The sequence below is a fragment of the Ranitomeya variabilis genome, chromosome 5 (assembly GCF_051348905.1).
Source record: "Ranitomeya variabilis isolate aRanVar5 chromosome 5, aRanVar5.hap1, whole genome shotgun sequence".
NCBI classification, from domain to species: Eukaryota; Metazoa; Chordata; class Amphibia; order Anura; family Dendrobatidae; genus Ranitomeya; species Ranitomeya variabilis.
Window position 1 is genome coordinate 269,355,319 of NC_135236.1, and position 18,338 is coordinate 269,373,656.

General features: G+C 46.2%; 1 protein-coding gene across 1 annotated transcript in view; it reads right to left on the bottom strand.

Moving 5' to 3' along the window:
• The window catches only part of LOC143775758 (TRPM8 channel-associated factor homolog), a 235,378-nt gene that overhangs the window by 209,110 nt on the left and 7,930 nt on the right, over positions 1-18,338 (bottom strand). The window lies entirely within an intron of this gene.

Genomic DNA, 18,338 nt, shown 5'->3' on the forward strand with positions numbered 1-18,338 from the left:
TAAATCAGATTTTTGTGATCAGTCAAGAGCACCACACGATGCTTAGCTCCCTCGAGCCAATGTCGCCACTCCTCAAATGCCCACTTCATAGCCAACAACTCCCGATTACCAACATCATAATTCCGCTCGGCAGGCGAAAACTTTCTCGAAAAGAAAGCACAAGGCTTCATCAAAGAGCAATCAGAGCTTCTTTGCGACAAAACAGCCCCTGCTCCAATCTCAGAAGCATCAACCTCGACCTGAAAAGGAAGAGAGACATCAGGCTGACACAAAACTGGAGCCGAAGAAAACCGGCGCTTCAGCTCCCAAAAGGCCTCCATGGCCGCAGGAGACCAATTAGTCACATCAGAACCCTTCTTGGTCAAATCCGTCAAGGGTTTAACCACACCAGAAAAATTAGCAATGAAGCGAGGGTAAAAATTAGCAAAACCCAAGAACTTCTGAAGACTCTTAACAGATGTAGGCTGAGTCCAGTTATGAATAGCCTGGACCTTGACTGGGTCCATCTCAATAGTAGAAGGAGAAAAAATAAAACCCAAAAAGGAAACCTTCTGTACTCCGAAGAGACATTTCGAGCCCTTCACAAATAAGGCATTAGCACACAGGACCTGAAATACCATCCTGACCTGCTTCACCTGGGACTCCCAGTCCTCAGAAAAGACCAAAATGTCATCCAGATACACAATCATAAATTTATCCAGATATTCTCGGAAGATGTCATGCATGAAGGACTGGAACACAGAAGGAGCATTAGAGAGTCCAAAAGGCATCACCAAGTACTCAAAATGGCCTTCGGGCGTATTAAATGCTGTTTTCCATTCATCCCCCTGCTTAATACGCGCAAGGTTATACGCACCACGAAGATCTATCTTGGTGAACCAACTGGACCCCTTAATCCAAGCAAACAGATCAGATAATAATGGCAAAGGATACTGAAATTTAACCGTGATTTTATTTAGAAGACGATAATCAATACAAGGTCTCAGAGAGCCATCCTTCTTGGCCACAAAAATGAATCCTGCACCAAGAGGGGAGGAGGACGGGCGAATATGTCCCTTCTCTAAAGACTCCTTTATATAACTCCGCATCGCGGCATGTTCTGGTACAGACAAATTAAAAAGTCGTCCCTTAGGGAACTTACTACCAGGAATCAAATTTATAGCACAATCACAATCCCTGTGAGGAGGCAGGGCACCGGATCTGGGCTCATCAAATACATCCTGGTAGTCCGACAAAAACTCAGGGACCTCAGAAGGAGTGGAAGAAGCAATTGACACCAAAGGAGTATCACCATGAATCCCCTGGCAACCCCAACTTGAAACAGACATAGCTTTCCAATCCAGTACTGGATTATGGGCCTGCAACCATGGCAGACCCAAAACGACAACATCATGCAAATTATGCAGCACAAGAAAGCGAATCACCTCCTGATGTACAGGAGTCATGCACATGGTCACTTGAGTCCAATACTGAGGCTTATTCTCAGCCAATGGTGTAGCATCAATTCAAGGCTCCAGGACAAAACCACAGCGCCTGGCAAACGACAAATCCATCAGGTTCAGGGCAGCACCTGAATCCACAAAAGCCATAACCGAGTAGGATGACAGAGAACAAATTAAAGTAACAGACAAAATGAATTTATGCTGTATAGTACCAACGGTGACAGTTTTAGCGATTTTTTTTAAGCGCTTAGAGCATGCTGAGATAACATGAGTTGAATCACCACAGTAAAAGCACAACCCATTTTGACGTCTATGATTTTGCCGCTCAATTCTGGTCAGAATTCGGTCACATTGCATAGACTCAGGTCTCTGTTCAGAAAACACCGCCAGATGGTGCGCAGATTTGCGCTCCCGCAAACGCCGATCAATCTGAATGGCAAAGCCATTGAGTCATTCAGACTTGCAGGCGTGGGGAACCCCACCATAACATTCTTAATGGCTTCAGAAAGACCTTCTCTGAAATTTGCAGCCAGGGCACACTCATTCCATTGAGTAAGCACTGACCATTTCCGAAATTTTTGACAATACACCTCCGCTTCATCCTGGCCCTGAGAGAGAGCCAGCAAGGCCTTTTCTGCCTGGTTCTCAAGATTAGGTTCCTCATAAAGCAATCCAAGCGCCAGAAAAAACGCATCCACATTCAGCAATGCAGGATCTCCTGGCGCCAGGGAGAAAGCCCAATCTTGAGGGTCGCCACGTAACAGGGAGATAACAATTCTAACTTGCTGAGCGGAATCACCAGAGGAACGAGGTCTCAAAGAAAGAAATAATTTACAATTATTCTTAAAATTCAGAAACCTAGATCTATCTCCAGAAAACAACTCAGGAATAGGTACTTTTGGCTCAGACATAGGAATGTGAACAACAAAATCCTGAATGCTTTGCACCCTTGCAGCAAGATGATCCACACTAGAAGTCAGACTCTGAATATCCATGTCTGCAGCTGAACTCAAAGCCACCCAGAGATTAAGGGGATGAGAGAAGCTGGACAGACTGCAGCAAAGGGAGAGGAAAAAAAAAATTGTACTCAGGGCTTCTCTTATCCCACTTCTGCGATGCATTAAACACTTTTTGGCCTGCTGTACTGTTATGATCCTTAATGGCTGAGGATCACAGAATGAACGAGCTAAGTTACTGAACATAGAACATACAAAACGTAGAAATGAAAACAGATTCAGCAAATGAGGCCCACTAATACTAGATAGCAGAAGACAGGCAGGGAACTGTGCGGTCAGTAAAAAACCCTATTCAAAATATCCACGCTGAGAATTCAAGAACCCCCACACCAACTAACGGTGTGAGGGGAGAAACTCAGCCCCTAGAGCTACCAGCAAGCTAGGAAATCACATATTAGCAAGCTGGACAAGGACAAATAAATAACCAAGAAACATATTGAACACTGATGAGCAAAAAATAACCAAACAGAAAACTTAGCTTCTCTTGAAGAGACTGATAGCGAAGGAATTCAGGAGAGATCAAAATAGCACTGAATACATCGACAGCAGGCAACAACTGATAGTCCAGGTGAGCTAAATAGGAAACCAGCTAACAGATAACGAGACAGCTGATCCGGCCTCAGACCTGCAGAATGACACAAAGAGCCACCAGAGGGAGCCCAAAGACAGCAATCACACAGTACCACTTGTGACCACAAGAGGGAGCCCAAAAACAGAGTTCACAACAGTGCAGCAGGCCTTCATGGTAAAATAGCTGCTAGGAAACCACTGCTGAGGACAGGCAACAAGCAGAAGAGACCTATTTGGGCTAAAGAACACAAGGAATGGACATTAGACCAGTGGAAATCTGTGCTTTGGTCTGGTGAGTCCAAATTTGAGATCTTTGGTTCCAACCACCGTGTCTTTGTGCGACGCAGAAAAGGTGAACGGATGGACTCTACATGCCTGGTTCCCACCATGAAGCATGGAGAAGGAGATGTGATGGTGTGGGGGTGCTTTGCTGGTGACACTGTTGGGGATTTAATCAAAATTGAAGTCATACTGAACCAGCATGGATACCACAGCATCTTACAGCGGCATGCTATTCCATCCGGTTTGCGTTTAGTTGGACCATCATTTATTTTTCAACAGGACAATGACCCCAAACACACCTCAGGCTGTGTAAGGGCTATGTCACGATCCAATTTTGGATTTGTGGCAGATCTGGTTTGCCTCAGTTTAAGACCTTTTTTCCTTTCTGGTCATCGGGGGTTAATGCAGTTTTTCCCCCAGGTGGCCGCTGGTGTTATTGAATTGCTGCTGGGTCAGCTGATGTTTGTGGTGACCACTCCCTCCATCCTTTAAGAGGTCACCTGGTTTATCAGCTGACTCTCGGTGTTAGTTCATTCTTCAGCGACCAAGCTGGGAGTAGGAGCTTGCTGGGAACTGTTGTTCTACTTCTGTGTCCAGTGAATCTGGTGTTTCTTCCAGCTGTGCTGTGCCTTGCAGCATTAAGCTAAGTGTTGTTTTCCTTTACCTTGTCTGTATTTCCTTACCCCGTGTTGTATTAGTGCAGCAGTGGGACCAGTGCTCTCACCTGCCAGTTCCCTACTTAGGGATAGGTGCAGGGCAAGTGAGGGACTAGGTATCCTGGTCGGCGACGGGTTGAAAGAACCCATATAGGGACGGTAGCAAGATCAGGGCACATCTGCAGGCCAGTGCAGGAGGTGCGCATTCCCCCAGTCCCTACCGACAGGGCCCACCGTTGTAATTGTGTCCCCGGTGTTCCCTTGTGTGTTGTGCTGTTCGTGACAGACCTACGGTTGGGTCATTTTATACCGGGTCAGTCACTCCGTGACAGGCTATTTGACCAAGGAGGAGAGTGATGGGGTGCTATGCGAGATGACCTGGCCTCCACAGTCACCAGACCTTATCCCAATCGAGATGGTTTGGGGTGAGCTATACCACAGTGTGAAGGCAAAAGGGCCAACAAGTGCTAAGCATCTCTGGTAACTCCTTCAAGATTGTTGGAAGACCATTTCCGGTGACTACCTCTTGAAGCTCATCAAGAGAATGCCAAGAGTGTGCAAAGCAGTCATCAAAGCAAAAGGTGGCTACTTTGAAGAACCTAGAATATAAGACATATTTTCAGTTGTTTCACACTTTTTTGTTAAGTATATAATTCCACATGTGTTAATTCATAGTTTTGATGCCTTCAGTGTGAATTTACAATTTTCATAGTCATGGAAATGCAGAAAAATCTTTAAATGAGAAGGTGGGTCCAAATTTTTGGTCAGTACTGTATCTGCATGCAAGTTTGGTCATTATAGGCCGGTGTACCACTTTGTTTGCTGTCTGTTACTCTAATTCTATACAGCACTTTTGCATTTAAAAAAAAAAAAAACAGGCCACATTTTTGCCAGTGTGGTATTTCCGTGACAGCCCTCATATAGCTACATGCTCCAAGTTTGGTCATTGTAGGCCGGTGTGCCTTTTTTTTGCAGTCCGTTACTCTAATTCTACACAGCACTATTTTGCATTTAAAAAAAGCAGGCCACATTTTTGCCAGTGTGGTATTTCCATGACAGCCCTCATATATCTGAGTTCTCGTAGTTTGGTCAATGTAGGCCGGTGTACCACTTTTTTTGCTGTCTGTTACTCTAATTCTATACAGCACTATTTTGCATATATAAAAAAGGCCACATATTTGCCAGTGTGGTATTTCCGTGACAGCCTTCATATATCTGCATGCTCCAAGTTTGGTCATTGTAGGCCGGTGGACCACTTTTTTTGCTGTCTGATACTCTAATTCTATACCGCACTATTTAGCTTCCAAAATTATAAAAAGGCCACATATTTGCCAGTGTGGTATTTCCGTGACAGCCCTCATATATCTGCGTGCTCCAAGTTTGGTCATTATAGGCCGGTGTACCACTTTTTTTGCTGTCTGTTACTCTAATTCTGTACGGCACTATTTTGCATTTTAACAAAAAAACAGGCCACATTTTTGCCAGTGTGTTATTTCTGTGACAGCCCTCATATATCTGCATGCTCCAAGTTTGGGCATTTTAGGCCGGTTTTCCACTGTTTTTGATGTCTGTGACTCTACTTATATACAGCACTATTTTGCATTTAAAAAAATGCAGGCCACATATTTGCCAGTGTGGTATTTCCGTGACAGCCCTCATATATCTGTGTGCTCCAAGTTTGGTCATTGTAGTCCAATGTACCACTTTTTTTGCTGTCCGATACTCTAATTTTATACAGCACTATGTAGCTTAAAAAAATATAAAAAGACCACATATTTGCCAGTGTGTTATCGCTGTCAGACGTCAGATTTATTTGTGGCCTACAAAATGTGGAAATTCAGGCCTACATTCAGCTATATTTGCTGTCTGTTACCCTAGTTCGGTACACTATTTTAGTTTACAAAAATTAACAAATACAGGTCACATATCGAACAGTGTGGTATCTCGTTAAAAATACTTCTCTTTCAAGTTGTTATGGCTGCTTCATGACTGTGTTAAATGCTCCAACTACTACTACCACCATCATCATCTTCTGCCTAGAGGCAGTCACTGCGCACATAGAAAGTCTGAGGACCAGAGTGTGAACGCTTTTGCGGTGTTGTACTCTGTCTCTCTATAACGATGGCGCGTGCTCCCGCCAATAAAAGCGGTACTGCCAGAATGTGAGGAGCCATGTTTACAGTGATCGCCAGAGAGCGAGGCACCGTGCGCTCCATGACCGTGAGTACAGCGCACGTTCGCAGTAGAGAGACACAGTTCATGCTCCGTGTTCAGCTTTGTAAAACAATAATGAAAGGGCACAGAGGAATTGCAGCGCCCCAGAGTCCTGGTCGTTGCAGTACTGTGGCTCCGCCGCTAAGGGGGGCTATGGTACGTCTGATGGCACTGAAGGAGTTCATCTGACCAGGTATCACATACACCAATACATTTCACAGCCGGGCCTCCAGGGGGAGCTAAGGGTGCTATTTATTAGGCCACTCCTCACCACTGTGGGTAAACTGGGGGTCAGGCAGGAAGTTAGAAGAGAAAGCTGACTGGGTTGGACCAGACAACACCTGGTGGCAGAGGGTGTTGTGGGGGAAGATTCGGTAGGGTCCCTGTCAGGTTTGGGACCCTGATAGAGGCCTGGCAACAAGGAAGAACGTCACGGGACCGTGCCTACTCAGCATAGCGGCGGTGCCCTAAGAAAGGATTAGAAGCGAGATATATTGTGCTGGGTGAGAAACGAGATCATAGCAAGAGGAGAAATACCAGTAGGAGTCGTGCTGTAAGACCGAGGCAACATTCTACTGAGGCGCACAACCGGCGGCCGGTACGCCGAGGAAGTATATATATATCTAGCTCCAAGCAATACTTCAAACCAACGGCAGGACAGTCAGTCTCAGGCGGGCTGTCTCACATACATCACCTATGAAGACATGGGGGGCGCACTAGGAGAGGGGCGACTCTAGGGTCCCGGAAGAGCTCCGAGCCTACTCGTCATACGGGTGCCGTCCTAACCAGAACATCAGGGAGGGACAGAGGAGAAGAACATCATCCGAACGAGTTGTGAGGGAACATCAGAAACAGACACAACAGTTGTGGGGACTTTCCGTAAGCACAGCAGGGAAGGACCACAACACATAGCGCTAGCAGGAAGGCACAGATTTCCACCTGCAAAGAGAACTCTGGAGGTGCCATTGGACCGGCCGGACTTGCGCAGCCTGGTGAACTGTATTCTGGACTGAGGACCCAGAGACCTTCAGTAAAGAGGTAAAGAGACTGCAACCTGGTGTCCTCGTTATTTACTGCGACTGGCACTACACCGCACCACTACCACCATCCACATCTATTATTTACTGTACGCCCCCTCGGCAGGGTCACGGACCGGGCCTAGCCACCGTGACAACCCCAGAGCAGAGACTCAGAGGCCCGGTACCGGGTACCCCTCGGCCCTGCGGCAGAATGACAGAGGACGTTGGTACAGTCAGCAAGGTACTCCCTCAGCATTTTCCAAAACAAAGCACTCCTTGTGAGAGTCCCCCATGCCTCAGGGCCAGGGCGATAGGAGGGTGTGAGAAAACTCTCCCTGAACTTTGTCAGTGTTCCACTGCCTTTGCTGGCTTGGAGTTGTCTCTCACCTGTACTCCTTGCTTTGCCAACGAACTGTGACCTCTTCTGCCAGCATTTTCAGATGGGAATTTTTGTAAGAATTCAGCAAGAAGGGCCCTATGGTCCTCCAACACTGTAGTACACCTGTCTGCCTCTGGAACAAGAGAAATAAAGTTCTCCTTGTAGTTTGGGTCTGGAAGTGTCACCAATCAGTATTCCCTGTTACCCAAAATTTTGAGAACGCGAGGGTGACAGGAAAGGCAGCGGAACATAAACTCAGCCATGGGTGCAAGACTGCTAACTGTCGATACTTCTGTGTCATCACCAAGAGGACAACTGACCATGCTCTCCTCCTCCTTGTCCTCATGCTTCCACAACTTTCGACAAACCTCAGTAATATAATTGTAAATACATCCTTGTAAATACATTTCCCTGTAGTTTTTATCTCCCCCACCTCATTGTAGATTGTAAGTTGTCACGAGCAGGATGGTTTTTTGGGGGTCTCATTATTGTTCTGGTTGTTACTTAGTGTAGATAGTAAGCTGTCACGAGCAGGGTTGTTTTTTTTTCTGTTTAATTACTGTATTATTGTTATCTTTGTTACTTAGGACTGTTGTGTTTCAAACTGTAAATATGTTGACGCTATATAAATAAATATAAATATTTATATTAGAACACAGAGATGCAGAATGGAGATGTTAATTATGGTGTCATTGCTGCTCATCATCTTGGTGAATTCCTCTAAGTTTTGGAGAATGGTACGTATGTCCGACATCCATGTCCACTCCTGAGATCTTATGTGTGAAGTCAGAACTGAATACCAATGGCCTTGTTGATGCTGGTGGTCAACAACTGCCCTCTTCTGCTCACAAATCCTTTCCAAAATATGCAGTGTAGAGTTCCAATGCATGGGGAGGACATCACACACCAGTCGGTGACCCAAAAGCTGCAAGCGCTGCAGAAGCATGGCAAGGGCAGATGAAGCTCTAGCTGACTTTCTAAAATGGGTGCGCAGAGCCTCATACTTTTCCTAGCAGATCTGGCACCTCCGTGTCGCTTTTCAGGAAACGTTGAACAATGAGTTTAAGCACATGGGCCAGGCATGGCACGTGTGTGAGCTCGCCTCGACACACACGACCATGCCTGGCTGTAGGTTCAGTGGTGTCAGCCACAGATCTGCCTGCTCTTTCAGAGCTGTCCACAACTCTTCATCATTGTGCTGTTTGACACCTAATCATATTAGCTTCAGCACAACCTGTTGCCGCTTGCCTGAGGCAGTGCTGCAGTGCTTCCAGCTTGTGACTGATGTGTTATTTTTGGAGATGGAGACCAAAGAGGATGCGAAGGAGGAGGAGGTGCAGGAGCGGTAGACTGTGGTGGCAACCCAGATTGACGCAGGGCCAGCAATGCTCGTTGTTGGGAGGACGTGCACCATCCCAAGGTCGGACTCTGTCCCGGCTTCCACTATGTTAACCCAGTGTGCCGTTAGTGAGATGTACCTTCCCTGACCACAAGCACTTGTCCACGTGTCTGTGGTTAGGTGGACTTTCCCAATAACTGCATTGTGGAAGGCACGGGTAATGTTGTGGGACACGTGCCTGTGTAATGCCGGGACGGCACACTGGGAGAAGTAGTGGCGGCTGGGGACCGAGTACCTAGGGACGGCCGCTGCCTTCAGGTTGCGGAAATCCAAATAGTCACGCATGTTCGAGGCCTTGGGGTGATCCTCTACTCTGCCCTCTCTTTCAAGATACATATCCAAGCCCTTGCCTCCTCCTGCCCAATGCAACTCAAAAACATTTCCAGGATCTGTACATTCTAAGAAACTGAAAAAATGTTTGTGCACGCCCTCATGATCTCCCACCTACACTATTGCAACCTTCTGCTCTCTGGCCTCCCCTCTAGCACTCTTGCACCACTCCAATCTATCATAAAGTCTAATGCCCGAGTAATCCAACTGTCCCTCTGTGATTCCCCAGCCTCTACTCTCTGCCAGGCCCTTCAGTGTCTTCCAATTTCCCAAAGGCTACAGTTCAAAACCCTAACTGTGACAGACAAAGCCTTCCACAACCTGTCTCCATACATCAGCAACATGGTCTCCCAATGTCCGATTGGGTCATGGCTTCCTCTATGCTAACCCAGTGTGCCATCAGCGAGATGTACCATCCCTGCCCACGTGCACTTGTCCAAGTGTCTGCGTTTAGGCGCACTTTCCCTGTAACAGCATTGTAGAGGGTCTGGGTAATGTTGTGGGACACGTGCTTGCTTGTGTAATGTCATGACGGCAGACAGGTAAAAATTGTGGCAGCTGGGTAACGAGTACCTTGTGATGGTCACCAGCATCAGGTTGCAGAAAACTTACATCTCCCACGGACCTAAAATGCAACATTTCGAGTGCAAGCAGACAAGAAATGTGTGAATTTAGTACTGTGGCATTGGCTGCTTATTTCCGCTTGCGTTCCAAAGACTGGGGTATGGCCAACTGAACGCTGCCCTGGGACGAGGACGTGGACGTGTTTGTTGATGGTGTTAGTTGAGTTTGTGTGCAACTGCAGATGCAGGGCATGAGGCATCTTTGCATGCACCATGGACAGGGGATTGGCTTGCACGCACAACATCGGAAGAAGCAGTGGTATCACCCGCAGACACTGTTCATGGAGCCTTGTGTTCAACCAACAAAGTCAGGTGCTTTGCTGCCATGTGCCTGATCATGCTTGTGGTGGTTAGGATGGGAGTTTTGCTACCCCTGCTGATTCAGGCATGGCCGTTGGTGCAAATGGCCTTCTGGGGGTTATTGGCAGAGTCTTTAAAAAACAACCAGGGTGTTATGGGGACATTCAGTGTCTCCCTCTCCCACACACCTCCTCACCTCGACCACGGTCTTTTGGTGTTCCCCAAGGCTCAGTTCTAGGACCCCTACTCTTCTCCATATACACCTTCGCCCTGGGACAGCTGATGCAATGGCACAGTTTGCAATATCATCAGTACGCCGATGACATGCATATTTACCTATCTGTAACTGACATTACCTCCTCACTGACCAAAATCACACGTCTTGCCACTATTTTATCCTTCTTTTATGCTCCCTTTCAAAATGTGGACATGGACAAAACAGAATACATCATCTTTCAACCATCTCACGCTAAATAGACATGAGAGCTGTGTATGCATCATTCGGTACCACTTTAGTAAGAGGGAAAGTTTGCACAAGAGAAAATAATTTTCCAGACATTCTCGGCCTTATTTGCACATTTTTTGCAGCTGTGATCTTCATCTTCTTGGTGTTGATGTAGTAAATTTCAAAGTCGTCATAAATTGTCACGGGGAGACTAGGTGAGCGAGAGCTAATAACCCAGGCCCCTGCAATTTCCCTCAGACTAGGGAAATCCTGACTGACCCTCTACCTGGAGTTTACACTGATGGTGTGCATGTCCAGGCCTCGAACCTCACCCTGTCTCCTGTTTCAACCCTAGGCTGAAACCTTCGCCCACCACCCAGTGAAGAGGTAATACACCAATACCCACAGTTAGCACCGACAAGGATAAAGGAAAATATACACCACGCCGCAGTCACTCAGGAATACACTATAAATGTGCAGGGCAAAATAAATACAAATATAGGAAGGAGTAAATAAGACTAAGGAAAATACACCACCAGCAACGAATCTCCAACAACCAGCTCTCCACTCCAGACCGAGATAACAACGCACAAGACAGAAGCTATAATCGGTGACGCCCAATGATCAGGAGAACTATTTAAAGGCAATGGGCATGGCCCAGCTTCCAATCCGAGGATCAGGTAAATTAACCCCGGAACAGCTAGATAAAATCTAGCCGACGCCAATGAGCACATAGTGGTCAAAAGCGGAATTACCACTGTCTGTCGAACGACTTGGTCTGAACAGCGTCCGACATGACATAAATACCATCATCGTCCTTATCTTGTAAAGAGGAAATCTGGTGTTTCCCAGGGTCATGGTTATCTACGTTTAGTGACTTCCTTTAACAGTGTTCGTTACACTAGAACAAATAATTTTCGACTGTGACATTTGTATATTATTGGTAATATGTATGGGTGAAGATGAAGAAGCTTGTGCCATGGGTGTGTTTATAGTTACGGACGGTGCACTGCTCTTTAAACTTTGTTTTTCACAAGCATCCATCTTTTTTTGGTTTTCCTACAACACTGATCTGCTTCCTCTAATTCAGCATCTCTCGAACATGTTGCACTTTGCCCTTTAGACAGACATGTGCATCTTTGGCAACATATTTTTGACAGGCATTTTTTAGGCCGAGTCCAACATGCACATCTGTTACACAGATCTTCTGACGTGCATGAAACACATTCTGGTAATTGGTGGTGGCTAAACGACTAATCATTGTAGGCTGTATCCTGGATCTCATACCTCCCATAGCCACCGCTGTTATTAATCATGTACGTTCCCATTCCTGTCATCACCATGCCCCTTTTCCTGATCACTTTATCCAACGATTTGTCCGCCATATTTTTACTAAAAACCTGTACCTTCCCAGCAGCAACTGTGTAGGAAACCACTTTACAGTTTTGCAAGGTGTTTATGATTCCCGTAAACAATTTTTTTTAAAAATTGCCCCCCCCCCATGGGGAAATGTTTGTCAGCCCATGCACTTATTGTGTGAACATTACAAGTGTAGGAGACACAATCCTTTACATTGGGCTTAGATTTTAATGAGGCCTTCAGCAATGTCTCCTCATTTTCCACCACTAGATCACCAGGATTCACGTGTTCCGTGCTGCTACAGGAAGTCAATTTTTGGGAAAAATTAACCACCTATGAGCAAATGCTTGTCAGGCCAGGCACTCCATTACAAGTCTAAGAGACCCCCCTACATTGGGCCTACTTCTTAACTCTGTCTCCTGCAATGTGTCCTTTAACTGACACTCGATGACCAGGGTGAACGTGCTCTGTACAGTGCATTTTTGGCAAGGGGCTGTGATGGCACTCTTATTTTGTAAAATAAGGATCCCACATTAGGGAATTGGGCATGACATTACATTGGGCCTACTTCTTCATTCTGTCTCATGCAATGTGTTCTTTAACGGCCACTAGATCACCAGGGTGAACGGGCTTGTATGGTGCATTTTGGGCAAGGGGGCTGTGATGGCACTATTTTAATTTGTAAAAAAAGGACCCCACATTGGAGAATTGGGCATGACATTACATTGGGCCTACTTCTTCATTCTGTCTCCTGCAATGTGTCCTTTAACTGCCACTAGATCACCAGGGTGAACGTGCTCTGTACCATGCATTTTGGGCAAGGGGGCTGTGATGGCACTCTTTTATTTTGTGAAAAAAGGACCCCACATTGGAGAATTGGGCATGACATTACATTGGGCCTACTTCTTCATTCTGTCTCCTGCAATGTGTCCTTTAACTGCCACTAGATCACCAGGGTGAACGTGCTCTGTACGGTGCATTTTGGGCAAGGGGGCTGTGATGGCACTCTTTTATTTTGTAAAAAAAGGACCCCACATTGGGAATTGGGCATGACATTACATTGGGCCTACTTCTTAATTCTGTCTCCTGCAACATCTCCTTTAACTGCCACTAGATCACCAGGGTGAACGTGCTCTGTACAGTGCATTTTGGGCAAGGGGGCTGTGATGGCACTTTTTTATTTTGTAAAAAAAGGACCCCACATTGGGGAATTGGGCATGAATTGGGAATTGGGCACACACCACATGGCCAGCTAGGGTTGTTAAATGTTACAATGACATTTCCCAGTGAACGCATTTGTAGTGGTTGAAAGCAATGTTAAAGTTGAAAAACGCTTCAAAAACCCTGTGTCTGAACTAAGCCTAAGTGGGGGAGGAAATTTTCATTCTGGGGTTAATAATTTGGCCTTACAGGCAAGTCATTAACCTGCAAAGGATATACCTTAACATATTTCCCAGCAAAATCCGTTTTGGTTTTGTTTTAGTGTGTTTTTGGTGGCACTGGGAAAAATGGCAAGAATCTCGGAAAAAATTGTTTAAAGCTGTGAACTAGGAGTCAGGAATGCTTCCAAGGGCGATCCGCATGATGTTCCTGTTTCATTTGAGCAGTGTTTCCATCATTTTCAGACTTTTTAGACCTTAACAGGACCCCCGGGGGTGATCGCGGTAAGAATACTCGGGTCTCCCATAGACTTACATTGGGCTCGTTGTTCTGGCCAAGTACTCCAATCTGCTCGACCTGAGCAACGAGCACCCGAGCATTTTAGTGCTCGCTCATCACTAAAGACCACCAATGGGCCACTCCGAGTTCTATACATGCCATTCGGGCTTTGCAGCGCACCAGGGACGTTCCAGAGGATGATGGAGTGTTGCCTCAGGACAAGAACTTTGAAACCATTCTGTTGTACCTGGATGACATCATTGTCTTCTCCAAAACCTATGAAGACCACTTGAAGCACCTGGCCGAGGTGTTTGAAGCCCTGTCCAACTTTGGCCTGAAAGTGAATCCATCCAAATGCCACCTGCTGAAGCCCAATGTGCAGTACCTAGGTCACGTGGTAAGCGCTGAAGGTGTGGCAACAGACCCTGACAAAGTCACTGTTATCAGGGATTGGCCAAAACTGAACAACATTCATGAAGTACGGCAGTTCCTTGGTAGGTTGGTAGGCTACTACCGGAGATTCATCAGGGGCTTCACCAAGATAGCCGCACCTCTGCAAGACTTACTGGTGGGCAAATCCAAGAAAGATAAGAACAAGAGTCCTCCGTTCGAGTGGAACGACAGGCTAGAAGAATCCTTCACTCGGATGAAGCTAGCTATTACAAGTCCAGGAGTGGACCCACTGGATCACGGTGCCAAGCGAACCCAGGTGAGCTGGCCAGGTGGAACTGACCCCTGTACAGGGACCGTTAGGGGCAGGCCTGGGAGGAAGGTAACCGCAATAGCTAGTGCCAGAAGCATGGCTCAGGAACTATGAGAAGACTCAGGGTCCTCACCGAGGACCAGACGACGCAGAGCAGCCACAGAATGTCATGGAATCAAGGACAAGGCTGAGTTCACTCCAGGGACACGGGATCTCAGAGGGAGACGAGTATGCACTGGAAGCGTACAGGGACAGAGCAGAGCAGAGTATGCACTGGAAACGTACAGGGACAGAGCAGAGCGTGCACTGGAAACGTACAAGGACAGAGAAGGGTAGAGTGCGCACTGGTAGCATACAGGGACAGAGCAGAGCATGCACTGGAAATGTACAGGGATAGAGCAGATGCATCAAAAGAAAAAATTGCTGCCTAGATCAATGGCAAAGCTTCCAAGCAATACATACATAAAAAAAAAGAACATAGAAGCGGATAACCATAAAATAACAAGATTTTATTGAAATATTTATAAAAACAATAATATAGTAAGAGATGTAAAAAAGTGGGGATAGGATTATGCAAAAAGAAGGAACCACAACAGAGGCAATAAATTACAATATTGTCAAATATACATGAATTTTAACAATAGATACCTATAGTAAGTATATATCATGCGCTGAACCTATTAAATTATGGAAGGAGTACAGTTGAAAGAGTCCACAAAAGGTGCTTTTTACCATGCAATTAATGCCAAAAAGTGACAGAAAAACAGTGCACTTCCCCTTAGACGAAGCAATACATGAAACGCGCGTCGGGTCTGTAACCTGTACGGATGCAAGAAAATCAGAACAACGCCATTTCATCCACAGACAAATGACATGTGTGAGAAAATCAACCAAGTGGTAATTGACCTATTGAAGACCTTGCCCCTAGAAGAGAGAAACCTGTGGCCAAAGAAGTTGCCGAACTTGGTAGATCTCTACAACCATATCTCGGTGAACTCCACCAACTGCACTCCGGTCTATCTGATGAGAGCGAGACCTGGCAAGTTACCCATTGACTTGGACATGGGAGTTCTAATGCCTGAAACCACATCACCAGATGCAGACTAGGATACAGAGCAGCAGCATCAATACCACAAAGTGCAAGAATGCGTAGAGAAAAGTTTGTCCCAAGCAAGACAAAGACAAGAAAAGAGCTAAAACCAACAAGCCTTGGCTACTCCTTTAGTACCTGGAGAACAGGTTCTCAAAAGAAAGAGGAGGATGCACAAACTAGATGATCAGTGAGAGGCTGAATCATACACCGTCATGCCTTCAAACTTCGATAATACTAAGGTATACCTCATCAGTAAAGATGGAGGAAAAACCTCAGCAGTGTCAAGGGATCATCTGAGGAATGCCCTGATCAATTGAGGAACAAAAAGGAAGATCAAAATGCCCCTCAACCCACAGAAGAGGCGGAAAAGGAAATCCATACCGTTCTTGGAAACTTTTCCCAGTCATGGACACAGGTAAACCAAGCCATCATAGTACCTGTCCTGATCTTTCCCCAACCTACTGCACCTGAATCAGCAGAGACTCTAGATCTGTCGGCTCCAGTATCAGATGCTACACCAGCAGCGGAGCAAGAAAATCTACCCCATGCTAACGGTGAATCTGTCAGACCCATGGTGAGTCTAAGAAATCACAGATGGTTGCCCAGTTTGCCAATACAATGCAATCCTACTAGTAGCACAGACACTAGTGTGTCCACAACAGCAGCAGCAGCAGCAGACATATCAGACCAGGTAAGGTCATTAGAGGTACCTGTACTTCGTAGTTCCACCCGTTGTACAGAGGTCAGATCCCAGCCCGGTATAGGGACTAAAATGTTAATGTATTAATAATGTAAATAAGTTGAATACATAATTGCAACCATTAAGTGTATGATCCTACAGAGACTCTGTAAGAACTTTTAAAAATATTCATTATAACCTGTTGAAGGACAATTGGGCCTCAGGACTATGTGTGGTCAGGACCTTCATCGTGTATAGTTCCCCAACCTGACATAAATATAAACTGTCGGCGTGGTCGAAGAGCCAAATAAAGTCAGGTCTGGAGTCCCGTAGCCACGCCCGGGAACGAATCAAAGGTGGATTGGGGCAGTTCCCACCGAGGAAACTCAGAAATCTGTAGGGCAACGCAAATGGAACAGTGTTGCCCTCAGGAACTTAATTGTCAATTGTTTACCGTTTTTGAGGTTTTTGTAATTTTTCATTTTTGAAATCTTGTAATAGCCATAACTGTTCATCTGTTAATATGTTTGTTTTATGTTTCCTCAGTCCGGAAGTACTGAATTTCACTAGAGGGAATGTGGCACCCAAGGAGTTCAGATGCCACAGTGGCAATGCCTCCCTCACAGGGGGTGATGTCATGCCTGGAAGCAAGAAGAGATCCCCTTAACAGGTAACACTAGCATGCAACACTTTCCTGACTCCAAACCAGAAGGGGGAGCTCTAAACCCAGTTTCAGGGGAACTTCCTTGATAAGTTCTGTCTGGAGGTGGGGTTGGTTAGTCAGTCAGAGCTAGTGAAGGAAGAGGAAGCAAGTGAGGAGAAGCTGGGGATAGGAGCTGTGACTAAGCTCAACCCAGGACTGAGCACAACAGACCGGGCACTGGAGTCTATGGTTGTGTGGGAACTGCATGCCCAGCAAGAGAATCCGGAGAACAGGAGATTACAGGTCTCCTGGCCACATCTGACGCCCGAAGGCACAGCAGCAAACTAGAGAGCCTGGAGTCACCACGAGGGAGTGACATCAGGAAAAGGCTCGAGATACCTGCCATGCGGGTAGTGTTCCACTTAAAGGACAGACTGAGAGAAGGACTTGAAGAGAGCTTAAGGCATCAAGAACCTGAGACTTCCAACCCCACCTGGCTAGGGGGATTCTGAACTGCTTCCAGGCTGCCCGGATCTCCAATACCACCTGTACCTTTGCTCCGGACTGCACCTACAGTTAAAGGTAAAGAAACTACAGTCCCTGTGTCCTCCAACCATTCCTGCACCCCAATGTCCACAACCCCTCATAGTCTGTTCCGGTAGCCCTGGAGCCCCGCTCCACCTGTGGGGAGCAGAACCATCCCAGCTGCATCACAATCGGCCCAGCGGTCCCTTTATGCAGCGTCAGCCATCTATAGCCGAATACCACAGGTGGCGTCACGAACAATCCCCTACAAAGATTCCCTCATCCCTTTTAATTGCATGCCCAGGGCCACGGTCCAGGTCACCACTGCCATGACTACCCCTTTAAGAGCAGTGCGACCAGGTTCCGAGTACCCCACGGCCCTAGCGGGTGTTGCATATACAATGCGTTGCGAAAGTATTTGGCTCCCTTGAACTTTTCAACCTTTTCCCACATATCATGCTTCAAACATAAAGATACCAAATGTACATTTTTGGTGAAGAATCAACAACAAGTGGAACACAATTGTGAAGTTGATCGAAATTTATTGGTTATTTTAAATTTTTGTGGAAATTCAAAAACTGAAAAGTGGGGCGTTCAATATTATTCGGCCCCTTTAACTTAATACTTTGTTGCGCCACCTTTTGCTGCGATTACAGCTGCATGTTGCTTGGGGCATGTCTCTATCAGTTTTGTACATTGAGAGACTGAAATTCTTGCCCATTCTTCCTTGGCAAACAGCTCGAGCTCAGTGACGTTTAATGGAGATCGTTTGTGGACTGCAGTTTTCAGCTCTATCCACAGATTCTCGATTGGATTGAGGTCTGGACTTTGACTTGGCCATTCTAACACCTGTATATGTTTATTTGTGAACCATTCCATTGGATATTTTGCTTTATGTTTGGGATCATTGTATTGTTGGAAGACAAATCTCAGTCCCAGTCTCAGGTCTTTTGCAGACTCCTACAGGTTTTCTTCAAGAAGGGTCCTGTATTTGGCTCCATT